At 32.4% G+C, this 16,877-nt stretch overlaps 1 protein-coding gene across 29 annotated transcripts in view; it reads right to left on the bottom strand.

The window, feature by feature from the left end:
• Positions 1-16,877, bottom strand: part of Zbtb20 (zinc finger and BTB domain containing 20) — an 838,748-nt gene that overhangs the window by 574,357 nt on the left and 247,514 nt on the right. For 21 of the 29 annotated variants that reach the window (XM_063225278.1, XM_063225281.1, XM_063225291.1 and 18 more), the window contains one exon: positions 14,022-14,066. The exons of 4 other annotated variants lie outside the window; for them this stretch is intronic. The gene's annotated coding sequence lies outside the window, so the exon portion shown is untranslated. Of the gene's footprint in view, positions 1-10,741; positions 10,800-14,021; positions 14,067-16,877 lie in introns of all 29 variants that reach the window. 4 more of the 29 variants (XM_063225301.1, XM_063225306.1, XM_063225309.1 and 1 more) reach the window with 1 other exon arrangement.

The raw sequence follows: 16,877 nt of genomic DNA on the forward strand, positions 1-16,877 counted from the left end.
TAAGTGCCTGACCAAAGACAGTCAGAGTTGTAAAACACAATATTAATTTGCAAACATGTAGACAATCATACCTTGTATATATTAAACTAAATATAAGTATATTTAGAAGAGCTTTACTATAATAGTATTTGACCAGCAACAAAATTGGAAATATCTTTAAAGTCAATAAATTAAGCAGTGAAAAATAGGTTTTTATACCCATAAATGGAGATGTTTTTATCATGTGAGTATACGTTTTTTAAAAAGCTAAAACTTAACCATTGTAGTGTTTAAAAAAAAAAGTACACTATATGGAAGTAAAGAAAACTGTATGAGTCAATTATTTATTCAACACCTGTGTAGACGTACAATAAACCACACAATTTCATCAGGTTTCCAGTTCCCGCTCTTTAAATAAATGAATTGCTCATAAACACAATCTGTAAATAATCTTAAAGTTATAACTGTGTACGTTTATATGTTAATCCAGTAATAAACAGTATAAAATATATTTGAGACATGAATATCAATTTTGAGCATTAATAGCTACTAAAATTAGCAAATCTTTGCTATTTTATATGCAGACTATAACCTCATCTTTAAAATCAAAGCACACTATACACACACACACACACACACACACACACACACACACACACACATATATATGTATATATATATATGCTGAAAAGTTTTACAAATTAAATAAATTGAACGTAACACTACACCCCTGTAAAAGTAGTGCTTCTGGGTCACAACAGTTTCACTCTGCCAAAATGTTGAAATATACCAACCAAGACTGATCAGAGAAGCATTTCTGATGCATTTCACTAACTGCCAGTTTATGGCCAAATCAATTTTTGAATCTATACTGATATATACCCTCATAATACCAAATGTCAAAATTAGTCTATAAATTCAGGCATATATTGCCACAAGCATTTTAGAAGTTTGTGACATTCTATGACACGATAAAGCATACTTATAAGACAAAGAAGTACTCTATATCTTGTTTTTTCATTTGTCATATGCAAGCTTCAATATAATAATAGCTTTAGATTGTGACTCAATATTTTTGACATTTAGATATATATATTTGTTGGCAAGGCTCAATGGTATAACTTTTAACAATGGTGTGCTATTAACAATACCATAGTTTGGTCTGTAATCAGAATTTGGTTACCACCTATTAAAAACTATATTAATAGATGCTTTTCTTTACTGAAAAAATTAAATCTCATCTAAGAACTAGATAATTTTTGAAACTGTTGCTCACAATAGACTGCTCACTTCCTTGTGAATCTTTTCTATACTGTCAGTCTACGTTGTGGTAATACTGTTATCTGGCACAGCATGAAGCAATGGAAATAATAATGAGGTGAATATAATGTTGATTAAACACATTAAACTCAGGAAAACTTGGGAAATTTCATCAATTTTAATAATTTACTACTACACACCTTTGTCTAGTTACAGATGTATAATTGAATTTTGAACGAAGCATTTGAAGAAATTTCTGTTTCAAGATGAAAGGAAACAGGAGAATAACAGATTTCTCATTCTAAAGTACAGAGAAATGAAAAGATAACCATATATTCCTACAATGTATGTTAAATATTAAGCTATTACGAGATTAATACTAAAGCAAAAACAAAAAAAAAACCCTAAGAATAGTCTGTTTTACCCTTCATTTTTACTTTCAATCTTGATAAGTAGAAAAAGAAAAAATGATATTTTAAAAGATGTTTTACCTTAGGAATAAACGATGGTTCAAAAATCCCTGTGGCTCTTTAAAACAATATCTGGTACAAGAGTAGACAACAGTCTTCCAAAAAGCATAGCAAGAATCCAATTCCTCCATTTTAGGGTAAATTTAACTTCTGCTTTCACAAATTAGACTTCTAATTTTTAATGAGATAAAATTAAACATCTTTCATCCACTCTACCATGCTGATTAGTACCACATTTACTACGAGGAAAAAACAAGAGAATCGACTACTTACAGCTTCCCAACTGTGTGTTATAATCTATAGACAGGATACACCTTCTTTACTGTAACTACTCTAACATACACACTGTTTGGACGTACAACCCTAAACTGGACAAAGAATCCAGAGATCAGATTTCTTATCCTAGACTTCCCCTGACTGACTCCTTTATGTTGGTCACTAAGCAATGTTATTTTTCAGAAAGCCCACCCATGATTACATCCCCTACTCTCAGCCACCCCCTATCCTGTATTTTTCTGTTGTACTTTGTAAATAGCACCTACAACTTCCTAGATATATTTATACATTTATCAGTCTATTTAGAGTCTACACAAGCAATACCATCACCACCACTACTATTTGAGCTCTCTACGGTAAAGGATCTTAATATTAGGTATCTCTGCCTCTAGACCTGGGGACTGAATGTGAATTATTATAGTTCATCTGGGGTGCAAAAGTGAGAAATGTGCAACCTAGTAAAAGAATAGTTTCTTCTCTTTGATTCTGGAATGAGGCAAAAGAAAACTAATTCAATTAATGTGTTTTGCATGTAAATCAGTTTTGTATTAATGCAATTACATTGCTTGTATTTAACTATAATATTACAGAAATTCCATTTCTATTTGATACTTTTTATTCTCTGACATGAGTGTCTAATTCTTATTTCTAAATAAATAAATACAACTTTTCTATCTCACATGTATTAAATTGTTTTATTCAAATGAGGAGTGCCAAAAAAAAAAAAAAGCCAGAAACTTAAAGGAACTGTCCAGTAGGTAAGATTTATAATGACTCATATAGTCACTTTACTAATTAAATATTTTAAAAATTCAAACTGTTGGTTTATTTTTAAAGAAAATACACCTGTATTCTACAATCATAAGGTGAGATGACGGGTCAACAAATGTTTCCAATTATATTTCAATTCTTTTAGCAATGACTGTACTTTGCCCACTGCTCCATCTGTTCATCCTCACTCAAGCAGTGCTCTACTCCATATTTACAAGGACATTAAAACTTTTCTATAGATTTAGAATTCACTTGGAAGAAAAAGAAAGCACGCGGGAGTTTGAGTTGGGCAGAGCTGAGTTTAAATCCTGTCTCAGCCATTTCTTTTCTTATTACCTAAAAGTAGAAAATAACTAAGCTTTTGAAACTGAACTTTAACTTAATCTTTTGATTCTGTCCTGGTTACCTAGATTTCTGCTGATCACATAGTTGTTGTTTACTTGAACGTGTAATCTTTGATAAAGATCCTGCTGATGCTAAGTATAAATATTGGATTACCTTACTGTCTATAGCCAATCACTTAGCACAAAGTTTTTGTTCACCTATGACATTAAGTTTCAGGTATATACTTAGCTAACAGAGACTGGTAATCATTATGAAAAATGATGTGACTTATGATTAGTAAAACTTATGATTTAGGTAAAGATATTTGAAAGGCTCATGGGCTATAAAGTACATATGGCACCTCAATATACATGAAATCAGAGAAAAGCTGGATGACTCCAAGGTCAGCGTTTAATTTTGCACTTCTCCGGCAAAGTGACCTACAGTCTTCTTGATGACTTATTATATGCAAGTTCATTATCAGTAATGAAGTTTCCATAGTTTGAAAGGGTATAGAGAACAAACTCAAAATTCAATTAAATTCATAAAAATTCCAAGAGGACAAGGCAACAAATATTCTCTAAATGAACAAAATAAGCTCTTCCAAATATAGAAAACAGAAAGGATTAATTTGCTAGTATCTAAATACATCTTCCATATATATGTACCACATATAAAGTTAGTTTCCATAGCAGATTGAATGTGACTGGGGTCCCCAAAATTTCTTGTCCACCCTGGACTTGTGAAAGTAACATTGTCTGGTTATAGACCTATTACAGATATGATAAGTGAAGGACTATGAGATTAAATCCATCTTGATTTAAAGTGAGTTTTAAATCCAATGACTGACATATTTATAAATGGAGGATAAGACAAGGGACAAGCACAGAAAACGAAAGGGGATGCAAAGATGGAAGCAGTTTTAGTGCTGATTCCAAAAACCAAGGAGGGATGGGGCCACCAGAAGCCAGAAGACTAAAAAAAAATCTCACCCAGCGCCCTCAGAAGATAAGTAGGCTTCTGCCTGTTGATTATAGACTTTTGGCCTCCAGAATTCTGAGAGAATAAAACTATGAGGTTTTATATTACAGCAGCCCTGTGTGGCTAGTATACTTTCATCACACTCTCTGGGTCTAAAGAAAGTGTATCAGTTTGAGTCTACATGGTGAACTCATAGTCTCCAACTGACAGTAGCCCCAAGGACAAAGACAAATGAGAAAATCTTCTGAGGCTGTACTAATGGTTGCTAGCAGGAGTAAGTCAAAAGGAAGAATGTACTGCCTTGTACTTTGAGTTGCTGCTTTTAAGTCCCATACAGACGCTCTTCAAAACAGATACAATCTCTTGTAATCTTCTCCTTTAAGAAAGCCAATATTGGTCATTTAAACAAATTAAATTAATAGATTTATATTTAAAGAATCCAGGATATACATTGATGTGAATAATTAATAAACATTTTATGATTGTATATATAACTTTTAAAAAGTTAAGCTTGAAATGACTAATTTAAACATAATTCAAATCCATTATAAAATGAAATTTTATGTTGCTGATGAACTCGATCCAAGAAATAAACACCTAGTTTATGACAATGGAAATTTAAATATGGCATCAAATTTACAGGAGAAAATTCAATTTCCTTTTGGTCTGGGGTATATACTATCTCAACACTGCAAAGACTCTAATAAGTATACACTGCTTTGCTTGGGGCATCCAGACCAACATGATTAAAGACATGCTTGAACTGTCTCCTGATACACAAATTAACCATTTCTGAAGTAATACTGCACTTAGCTCTCCTGCTTGCTACACAGATTTAAGACATGATGAAGGCAACATTTTTAGTTCATCTTTAGTTTACTTATTTATTTTCTATACCTATTAAAATCATGCAGCTAAAAACTCAGTAGATCCGTATTTTATTTTATTTTTAAAAATCATAATACAGTATAATCCTGTTTTGATGTATTTAAACAAAAAATGAATGGTAAATAGAGTGAGAAGTACAAATACATTACTGAAAATATATTTTGTGGAGAAATAACTTTATCACACATTTTTAGTCTTAATTATTCAGGAGTTGATATATTTAAAAAACTAGAAATTGTATAAATTTCCTTAAATATCCTTAAAATGATGAGGATATGTGTAGTTATGTATAATTAAATATTACATATACTTAAGCAAAAAGAATGAAGGAATTTGCTTTCTAGAAAACTGCAAATATCAATTCCTAGGATTTCTTTTGTCATTTTAACCTAATAGTTGTTTACTGATTATGAGTAAATTAGTATGTTCCAGTAGTTAATAAATCTTTGCCAAACTTACAATCAAATCGTCAAATATTCTAGAAGTGGCAACAAATGTTTCTTACAAATCTGGGAGGAGTTTATTTAAATTTGAACTGTTTCCCCTAAAACACTAAACTCCTTAAATTTTACAGTTTAGTAATATGGGAAAATACATGATTAGGTTATTCATATATAATTAGTACAAGTGAATATAATTGAGGCAATAACTATAACAATTTTCACTAAAAAAAACAAGGAAATATATAAGTTGAAATGTCAGCATTTTAACTGGCTTTAACAAATACTTTAAATATAAACATTATTAATATTAAACTCTTATATTACATGGGAGATAATTCTTATTAAGAAGCAAATGACTCAAAAGTAAATATCAGCCATGACAGCATTATGAAGAGTTTTTTGTATTGTTGCTTCATTTCAAGTAAATATAATATTCTACAAAGTTCAGATGCAATAGCTAAAGCAAGTAATAAGAGTAGAGAAAGAAAGTCTGTACAGTAGACCACATTTTACTGTATTATCTGAGAGGAGAACTGTGGCGATGGTGACAAAAAGAGGAAGGAGAAATCCAGAAAGCTTTGGGTTACCATCATCAAATTTACAGAGGAGGAACTTGGCCTAAAAGCAAATGAAAGACTTGTCACTGACTCACAACAAATGAATGGAAGCTCAGAAACTTAAATCCAGATGCAGTATTGCTAACTCCTGTACTGTTTCTATGTTAACATGTCAGTTTATCATCCCTCGAGATTAACAGGAATTATTCCAAGCAAGTATTGAGAATGTCACAAGATGCACCTTTTGTGACAGGCCTTTCACTAAGCCACATCCCCAGATTACACTTTATTTCATTTTATAAAATTTTGAAGAAATTCTTTTTAAGTTGCTATGTTGCCTACAAAGTGATGAAACTTCTGATTCTTTTGACCCAGCCTCCCAAAATGTTGGAATTGTGGGCATGTACCACCACAATGGGCACAAATTCATTCAAAAGAACATGTAAAAATAAATGTATAGAAGAATAAAATCCTTTGAATATTCCTTAATTCTTTACACATAATACTAGCAGTGAAAAGGTGCTCCCAAACTGGGTGGTGAATTGTATATAGGAACAAAAAGAATTTAAGAGAAATAGATGGAAAATCTAATAAAACGTGAGGAAGCAGTGATGATCTCTAAGAGGAAGTATTTTATGATAAATAATCATATAACGCTTTGCAGAGTTTACAGACTAGCAGAGAAAAATGCTAACCTAATAATTATGTAGCCATCAATTTACTTATAATTGAGATCTATTCATTATCTTTGATTCTGCCATTCAATCCCCATCTTAACTCATTTGCTCCTATTACTCCTCAGCTTCAGAATGTTTAACATTCTCTGTCTGGTAACTGATGTCCTATGTTTCATGCTACAAAGTCCAGTTTAAGTCTAGCCTTTTCATTGTTGCTCACAAATATCTCTATATATTCTTAGCATTTAATTTTAATGTTGTGGTTGTTGGCAATGATAAAAGAGTTTCATCTTAAAGTCAACTTCCATCAATGCAACAGTTACAGAAATTGTTATCTACAGGAAAATTCTGCAATCAAGTTCTGTCTTAGGGGTAAGAAGAGTTACAGTAGACTAGTGCAAGGCAGTGCAAGGCAAAGAGGGGATTATGAGGTCTAGAAATTTCATTTGACACTGAGAGTACCTATTTCGAGTTTTAAATCTGTGTTATGTGTCATCAAGTATACTGTCAAATTCTTGTAGCCAAACATCACACATCCTTCTCTATATTCATAGCATCTAGTAGGGCTTTCAAAATAAACACCTGCTGATGATAGAGAAATTACCTTTTTTATAAACTCCATTAATCTTATAGCTTTTCCAAAAATATTATTAATATTAAATCCAATTTACAAGAACCTTGTAAATCAAACTACAACATTTAAAAAATATGTTGCCTTTTTCATCACAAATTCAAATTAAACATAGGACACTAGTAATAGTACCAGTCAAGAATATGCCTGCATCACATAATAAAGTGGAACAAAAAAGGTTAAAAGTGTTTATATATATATATATATATATACACACACACATATATATATATATATATATATATATATATATATCTTCAGGAATCAAACTCATGACCTCACACTTGCCAGGAAGGCACAAATCTACATCTTTAAAATACACCCTACATATTTATGTCCTAGAACTTTTTCCTACCTTACTATATTGTATGTCCTTGCACATAGTAAGTTGTATCAATTGTCTTAAAGCTTACATTAGAGCACTAGTTCCTTTGTACACATCCCCTACTAAAACTGTGTATTTATCATATTCCATAACAGCTCACAGTTTGTTATACATTAACTGATCATTTTCTGTGCCAATAAGACTGTGCTGGAACAGCAAATGAATTTGGTGCATTCATTTAAATGATTCTGAAACCACAGGCTACTCAGTTCTCTAATGATAAGGGAGCCCAAAGCCACCTGATCACCATTATGTTCTCTTATTTTTTCTGGATGCATGGTCAGTACTATCAGAATCTGAATGCATACTGAGAAGAATAAAGAGGAAAGGTACATCTCAGACTTATCATGTAAAGTGTTTTATTAATGTAAGCATCAGTGACCATGTGGTAAATTGGAAGAGTAATGGAACATAAGATCTGGAGTGCTTAATTTTGCTCCAAGACTAAGATCAGTGCTGGCTTTGGCACTTCTCTATCAGTAGTGAGCTAGAGGGGGAAAAAAAAACCAAGCAGGTGCTAGAAATCTGAGAGACCACATGCGAGCTACAGCTGTTTCAAACTGATTCAATTACATCTGCCTGAATAGTCCCAGGACATCAAACCAGCTGAAGAGAGCCATAGGTTGCAAGGAGACACAGTCCATACTGATGTACAACGATCCCCAAGATAACTACCTACATATGTGCACACAGTAAGGATTAAAGAAGCATGCACGTTTTCACAAAAGTGGCAGGTCTTCATAAAAGTGCTCATTCCATAGTAAGGCTTAGACAAAAGTTGGAGGTTTAGGATATGATTTTATTTAAAATTTTAAAATGGCTAGAGAATGCATAAAATGCACCTTTGAATGTTTGTGTTTTACATTGGATATTAGCTGATGTCTTCAGGATAGCTTTAAAGAGCCTAATTTTGTGAGACATTTCCCAAATCATTGGGTACAGCACATTTACAAAACATGCTCTTGGGATCCGGTCTTCGCTCCAAACCTTGTTTGTACAAAAAGGGGCCAAGCAGCTGGGAAATTCTGGAGTGGAGTGTGTCCTCATTAGTTCCCATCTGCCACCAGAACTCAGCTCATGGCAAGTTTGGCTAAGTCCTGGTGTACTCAGGTCCAAATGTGGGTCAGTTTTAATTACACTATACAGAATTCAGTGCACAGTTTTTAAATCCTTATTATACAGCACAGAAGAATGGGCACCTCTCCAGCTAATCAATTTTTTAGAAGTACATATATAAAAATTTTAAGCCAGGCTAGACAGACAGTGAGTGGGAAAAAATCTTATAAATGAATACAAGGGTGATTTAAGAAAGTTATTAGTGAAAATGGGTCATAAGCTATTTTTGCTTTAAAACATGCAGTGAGTAAGAAAATGTTTTCTTGGGTAAAATAGAAAACTTATGTGAGATACATAATGTCCCATGTTCCTTAGTGTAAGTAACAATAAGACTGTGGTCAGGTTATGGTACACACCAACAAACGCACTGGCTTTCATGTAAATACAGATAGTCCCTGTTTTGTCACTCACATCCATCCCCTTTCAATGTCTGTCACTTATGACCACGATTGTAAAATTTAAAAAATTCAAAAATTACCTGGTAAATACAAAGAATAAAAATAAGGCAGGGGGAAGCACATGTGCTTAGTGACAGATTCCAGACATGACTCGCTTCTCAGTGCTATCCACGTCCACACATTTGGGGGCCAGAAGCAAACCAGGAAAATTGCATTCAGAATCCAGCCTTTCTAAAAGCTACAACAGGCTCAAGACAGCTAAAACACTAAGCATTCAAGGACAACAGTCAGCAAAAAAAACGAGGAGTTAATATGTAGACAGTCAATAATTGCATATTTATACAATAACATAACACACTATTTTTAAACGGATAAAATGGCTTGTGGCACAGTAGTAAAGACAAAACAAAATGAACAAAAAAACACAACTTTGAGTGCTCAAGGTAATTTGAGGCTTTTGATTGAGTTATTGCAAAGTTTATCCCCTTAAAAAACAGTGTAGAATGCTGATTTAAAGTGCTTTCAATTAATATTCATTAGCAGTGTGTATTTGGACAAAGTGTTTATACTTTATCATGCAGCAAATAAAAACTACCTAATATATATATATATATATATATACACACACAAATATATACCATACAAATGTTCACCATTAACCTATCTACTATGAGTTAAATTACATCTCCCCAAACATATGTTACAGTCCTAATCTTCAACCTCACTATTTTATTTGAAGGCAGAGGGATCTTTACATAAATAATCAAGTTAAAATGAGTTCATTAGTGTAGACCCTAAAATAACTTGAATTATAATAAAAATAACTTGACTTATAATAAAAGAAGTTTAGACAACCAACATAGACACTCACAGAGGGAAGGAAATGTGAAGAGATACAGAAAAATGATGGCCATCTATAAAGTGCAAGGTCTCAAATAAGTAAATCTTCTCAAAAACCTTGATGGCAGACTTCTAACTATGAGACCACAAATGTCTACCTAAGATACTAAGTTCATGGTTCTTTGGTACAACAACCTTACCAAGCTGACATCCAACTAAATAAAACTTTCAACAATTATCAGGTTTTACCCTCTGTTCATCATAGTCAGAACTGTACATTCAACCTCAGACACATTAACTTTATTATCTGTGCTGAGTAAGGATAAATTGTGTTATCTAGTGTTTTGCCCCTTTTTAAAGAAATCTTTTTTCCTAACTGCTGTTCAGGAAGATAGTACTACTTAAATACCTACAGTTAAGTGGAGGAAATAGTTAATTGTTATTAAGATTGTTTAGTATTTATTAAACATAATCAGGATATATATATCCATAAATCCTTTCTACTATTGAAGGAATTTTCACTGGAGGGAATCAGGGCATTTTACTACACAAATTTCTTTCAGAATAACAAAAAAAGTAACAACATAGTGGTCTACTAACATTGACGGCTAAACTTGCTAAACCTGAGTCTGCTTAGATTGTGTCAACCTTGCCAAGAGAAGCACCTCTTTGCCACAATGCCTGTAAGAGTATACTGGCATGTACACAGTCATTGTTTTACAGGCTAGTGTTAAGAATATCTGACCTTCAAAACATGAATGACAGTTGTCCTGGGTTGTATTAACATGTCTTCCAACATGATTCTAGAATCAAACAGCATGAAGGTGAATGTAATTATCCCCACACTAAACAGCATGCACAGTTAGATACTTTGAATCCAATTGTGCTGAACTGAGATACTCAACACTTTCATTAGAGTCATAATGTTGCAAAAATTAACTTTATTTAAAGAATAAATTCCATTCCCTCTCCAAATTTCTAGACTGCTCATCATAATTTCATATTTTTACAAGAGAGAAACATGCAGGGAACACTAGTGGATATCATGTACCAAATAAAGTATTTTATTCATATATCTACTTTAAACTTGGTATCTATCACTATAAAGGTAGAATATGATAAATAGGGACACTTGAGGCTTCATAAGCTTAGTTAACCTTGTTACGATCAAACATGTACTGAATTGTGGAACTCAGATTTAAGTGGCCAGGTAGAACTGAAAGCTCCTAAAATCAAACATGAGTAAGACATTCAGAATTTGGATACCCTCAGTAGAATCAATTGTTTCTAAGATACTGATTCATATAAAGTACTGGGAGAGTCTTTCAAAGCACCTAAACTTACATATAAGCCTGGCCTATCTTACTCTCTTTGTGAAGAAATCAAAACCATCCCCAGATACAAACTAAAATAAGTCAATCAATTTAATCGTTAATATTCTAGCCAGTCCACATTGTCCCCTGATTTCTTAATGTTTAATGCTGAGAGTGACAGAGGGATACAGTATAATCTACCATACTAAGGTTCACGAGGAAGACCATGATATCCATATTGTCCTTTACCATTGGCATAAATTGAAATGAAAAAAAAATTGTTCCATATAAAAGTCACTTTTAGGGTGAAAGTATTCATGAATATTATCAACAAGAGGTAACAAAATTTGAAAAGTCTAAACAAGACATTTTGATGCAGTAATTACAAGTTTATTTTATAACATCAGCCATTCCAAAATCAATGCATCACACTATGAAAAACTGGAAATTTGGAAGGACCTTATCAAGCAGAATTTAGCTCTTCTGTTTTGACTCTGTTCTATTTTGACTTTTGCTTGACTTCATGCATTTACAGTTGGAACTTAGTAAAACCATACTCGTAAACATGTACTGTATACAGTAAACAAGTTCTACTATTATGTTTATTAAAACAGCCTCAATTTTTAAATATGTTTTCACTTACCTAATCCAAAGGTCATTGCACATATATGTTTGTGTTTTTAGTGAGATGGAAGTAGGGGGAGAGGGCATAGTGAGTGCTCAGGCAGGTAAAAGAATTAGTCACACAAAACAGATTTGTTTATCCCTATGCTGTAAGGAGTTTCCAAGGTGATAAATACCCATTAGTGTCTCAGCCTCGTGTGCATGTGCATAAGGGGGATAATAAAAAGACTTTACCATAGTCAGTAAAGTGAGTATAAAGCAAATATTAGTACTTTAAAACTTGATCTCTAATAATGAAAGGTTCAAATCATTTAATTTCCTATTTTACAAAGAGAATTTATCATTATTTTTATCTTTGTAATCATCAATAAAAGCCTACAGAGATTCATACAAAATATATAACAAGTAATATATACGTAGGACACTATCCCTCAATTTCTAATACAAAGAAATGCTTTATTCATACATGCATTCATTCATTTATTGAACAACTACTATGTATAAGGCATTGCATAAGGGGCTATGGCCAACCCTCCATTTACTATTGTGATTATGTTGCACAATCCCAAGAGGTTATATACATTGATATTGTGGTGATCTTTTTTACATCTTTCAAATGGCCCAATACAAATAAAAGATAAACCAATTCCAAGCTTGAAGATTTATGTTACTAAGCATTAATGCAAACTCCTTAACATTTTTTATATATTAAAGAGAATGCAAGGCATCTGAAGAAATTTTTTATTTCATGAATTTGGACCCACTGAATAAATTAACTACATTTATATCACATTTAGATAACTTTACTTCACTTTAAATAGTTTATAATTGTTTATCTAGATTGTTAAAATATAGGCATTAGTCAAAGACTATATAAAAAGTACTAAGAAAAAGAGACAAAAATAGCACTATCAAAAAGACTTAACCGAAAAAAACACCAGGCATCTAGCATTTGAAGGATAACATAGAGCCTTAAAATCTACATCTGGATTTTAGTCTGTCATCTAGGATTACTATTTAATTTTCACTTTTTCTCTCTTATTTCCCACCCAACTGCAACAGAGACACAGCCCAAATCAAGAAATCATCTTACAATATACCTTTAAATTTTCTGAATATGCCCCATGTGTCCACTAATAGCCAAATGCTTTCAAATCTGTTCAGCTAAATGGATCAATAACTACATCCAGCCTCACATAGTGGGGCTGCCAACATGGTGAAAATGAGCCAAATGCAAAATGTCTCTACCAGGACAAAAATTATTATCAACACAATTATCTGGAGAGATATACTTTCCCAGGTATCCTTTGGAAAAGTCAGTATGCACATTATCCAGGGCAGTAAGCAGCCACTTACAAAATATTTGAAACACAAAACAGGATTTGGAGAAAATAATTGTGAGCTAAAACCAATGCAACAGCTCAAGGTCTACATCAAGTAAGCATCTTTCAAACTCAAAGTACACAAAATACAAATACGTTACAGCACAAGCAAACTGCTAACAAGCTTCACTGTGTTCTCGTATGACACAGCTGCAAGCAACAATTGAGCAGGTGCAACCAAGCTTTTGAAAATGCCTGCCTGTTGCCCAGGATCCACAACACTGCATGGCTGAGATTTTAAACAGGTGCAAACTTTTTTTCCCATTTGTCTGGTGCTTGGGACAATGCAGCAGACAGTACATCTGCAACCACTCCTTACCTAAAGTAACACCCACACAAAATAAATTCAAAGCAAGAAAAAAGTTTGAATATACAGCAATAATGTCAAAAACAGTGGTTTTGCAATAGTCCAATCCCACATCATCAGTCATTTTAATAGTACAGTTCCATAAAACACTGTCTAATCTTCACCAGATGAATGCTTTGTAATTAAAATTATTCTGCCTCGTCAAATCTTAGAAATGTTTATCTGAGTCTTACAATAAAATGAAATTCAATGTATGTATAAAACATATTGTTCTTTGAAGCTGTCAATATTTGCAAGGAACATTTTTCTTTTATGAAATCTATAAGCAATTTTAACATAAAAATGTAATAACTCCACAGCGCACAGATTTACAGAGCAATAGGTAATTCGTGTACATACCTGTTCGGCTCTGAGGCACAAACAGACTGCACTTTAGTTGGTACTCTGAAATGCAAAATAAATGTTATAAATACATATTAATTTACTAAGCAAGAACTAGTATTTACTTTGAGACAATTCCTTTAGAGAAGACTGCAGTGAATGAATAAGGTGAATTATTTTATATCTTTACGTTCCCTACAATATATTTCAGATCACTCTAAATTCACATGTGTGAACTGACAGTCCCTTAGCAGTTTTATCAAAAGAAACTACTTGCAAGGGATTGAGATTCACTATGACCTCTGAAATGCAAATACTCTCACTAGTGGATGAGGCAGATACTTAAAAATAATTTTTATATTCCTGCAAGACTATTGTTTTCCTAATACAAATCGGACCACTGTTCTTTGAAAAGAAACTACTCTGAATCATCTGCACTCAGATGAATGCATAAGTAAATAAAAGTAAAAATGCTTAAGTAAATAAAAGTAAACTTTGCTCACTAACGTTGCCATGACAGTAAACAGAAATGAAACTGATCACCACAAGAAAGAATGCTAACACCAAAGTAGCACTGTCTCAACACATTCTGACAAAACTAACATTAATACAAGTATTAATGCAATGATTATACAAATCTAGCTTAAACCAATGTTAATAATCAGACCTGCAAAATCTTTGGATCTAAATGGAAGCTGTGTTGTAATATGCACCCTCCAAACTAAATTCTGGAAACTAAGAATGTTATAAAACATGTACAGCAAAATATTTAATTAATGTATGTTTCAGCAGAATTCTTATTTCCAATACATTAAAGTCAACAGGTCTACTGAATAATACTTGCTAAAATGTGTATATAAATAACAATCTTTTGATGATGGTTCAGTAAATTAATATTGATAATTCTAATGGGAGCATGAATTGCTAAACTATATCTGGAAAGTTACTGAGTAATATGTATAAGATATCAGAAGTTCAAAAATTTTAGTCAGTAATTTTAGCTCTAGAAATTTACCATAATACTACAAAAATGATAGAAATTTATGGAAAAATAATTTTTATGATAGTGACAAACTATCAATAATCTAAATGCTGATACAAAGTAATTAAGCCTCTCACATGGAGGCAACAATTCATAAGCTACATTTAAAGAGTATATCAATTTTTAGAAAAATGTTAATTTATAGTATTGAAATCTTATAACATTGTATAAAAGTATAGAATACCAATCATATGAATAATATGAAATCATGTATAAGAAACAAAGAATACAAACAAATATTAAGACATTATAACAATGATAAGATCAAGGAGTACAGTATTTTTCTTTTTACTTTCATAAACAGTTAATTGTCTACAATAAACATGACTTTATGATAGAGAAATTTTAGTTGACAAGGTAGGGTTAAAAGCAAAAATTAGAAAGTGCTATGTAAAAATCATTAATCTTCTCGAGAAGTAAATTAATTCGATCACTATAAAATCCCCTAAATACACCTACCATGAAAAACTCACTGTTTCCTCATAAGGATACAGGTAGGATCTTTTTATCCCACTGCTCTAGAATCTACGATACTAATTCAATAACACATTTTTAATCATTCTAATAAAACTCTAATTATGAAAAGTGAAATTATGGCAAAAAATTTAGGGCTACAAATCTGTTCACACTAGTACAAACTAACTTATTCACTAAGCCAACAACATTCAATAAGCATCTATGAAGTGCAAGATGCTGTGCTTAGCATTGTGATGTACTAAAAGATAATTCGAGACAGGTCTGGCCCACAAAACACTAATCACTTAAAAGCATTAAAAATATGTACATATAGAATGTCTATATATGCATATATAAACATAATAAAATTCAAGAACTTTGCGGGGGATAAAAGCAAGAAAACAGGTCAGAAATATTCTATTAATGAGCAATATTATATTGCAGTAATATTCAAAAAAATGTATTAGTAAATTTCTTTATGTAAGTTAATCCTTATGTAATTAATTTTTTGTTAGTGGAGATGTAATAGGGAATGATGTATGAAGTAGTATTGGTGCAGTGTAGGACATCAGATGTTCAAGACTGTTTCATATTATTTATGGATATATGAAACACAATCACTAACAGGCTATTATTATTTTGAGCAAGCAAAGTAAACAACTTAGTTACTTGTTAATCCTTACTTGAAGACACTGACATAACAACCCATGGAAAAGAAAAACAGGTAGGGTAAGTTTCTTTTGTTGTCTTGATAAAATGATACATCACAAATATCTTCTCAGTAACAGATCCTTTTCTTTGTGCCCTATAACTATAAACTTTACCCTTCAGAAGCCAGTGCCGCAGGATGGTTATAAGGTTGAGGTCTATGGAGTCAGCCTTTGTTAAGTGGTGACAAGTGCTATGAAAATCTATTTGTGTCACCTATGATCTACAGACTATGGTCATGGACTTCTGGACAACAGCTGAGTTACGAGGCAGGATGATGGCTAAAGTAATTTGCTTTGGCCATCAGAAAGTTCTGGAACACAATTCCAGCTAAATCTCTTCAATCTGTGATTTTAAACAAGTGACATTTTTTTCTGTGTATAAATCAGTGATCAGATTACCTATTTTAAAGAGTTGGTTATGCAGATCAGGGTCATGGCTATTAAAGGAATTAGTATGGTACCACTGTAGTAAAGTAAGCATCTGCTAAAAGAGAACTATGGGTACTATGAAAGTCCGATCAAAAGAGCTGGGCATGGTAATGCATGCCTATAATTACAGCACTTGGAAGGGAGGTTGAGACAGAAGGATTACCAAGGGTTCGAGGTCAAATGGAGGTCAAGGCCAACCTGAACTACATAAGCAACATTGTTTTGAAAAATTAAACA

This window comes from Cavia porcellus, unplaced genomic scaffold (assembly GCF_034190915.1).
Source record: "Cavia porcellus strain 051 isolate PalLab524CR breed Dunkin Hartley unplaced genomic scaffold, mCavPor4.1 scaffold_15, whole genome shotgun sequence".
Classification (NCBI taxonomy): domain Eukaryota; kingdom Metazoa; phylum Chordata; class Mammalia; order Rodentia; family Caviidae; genus Cavia; species Cavia porcellus.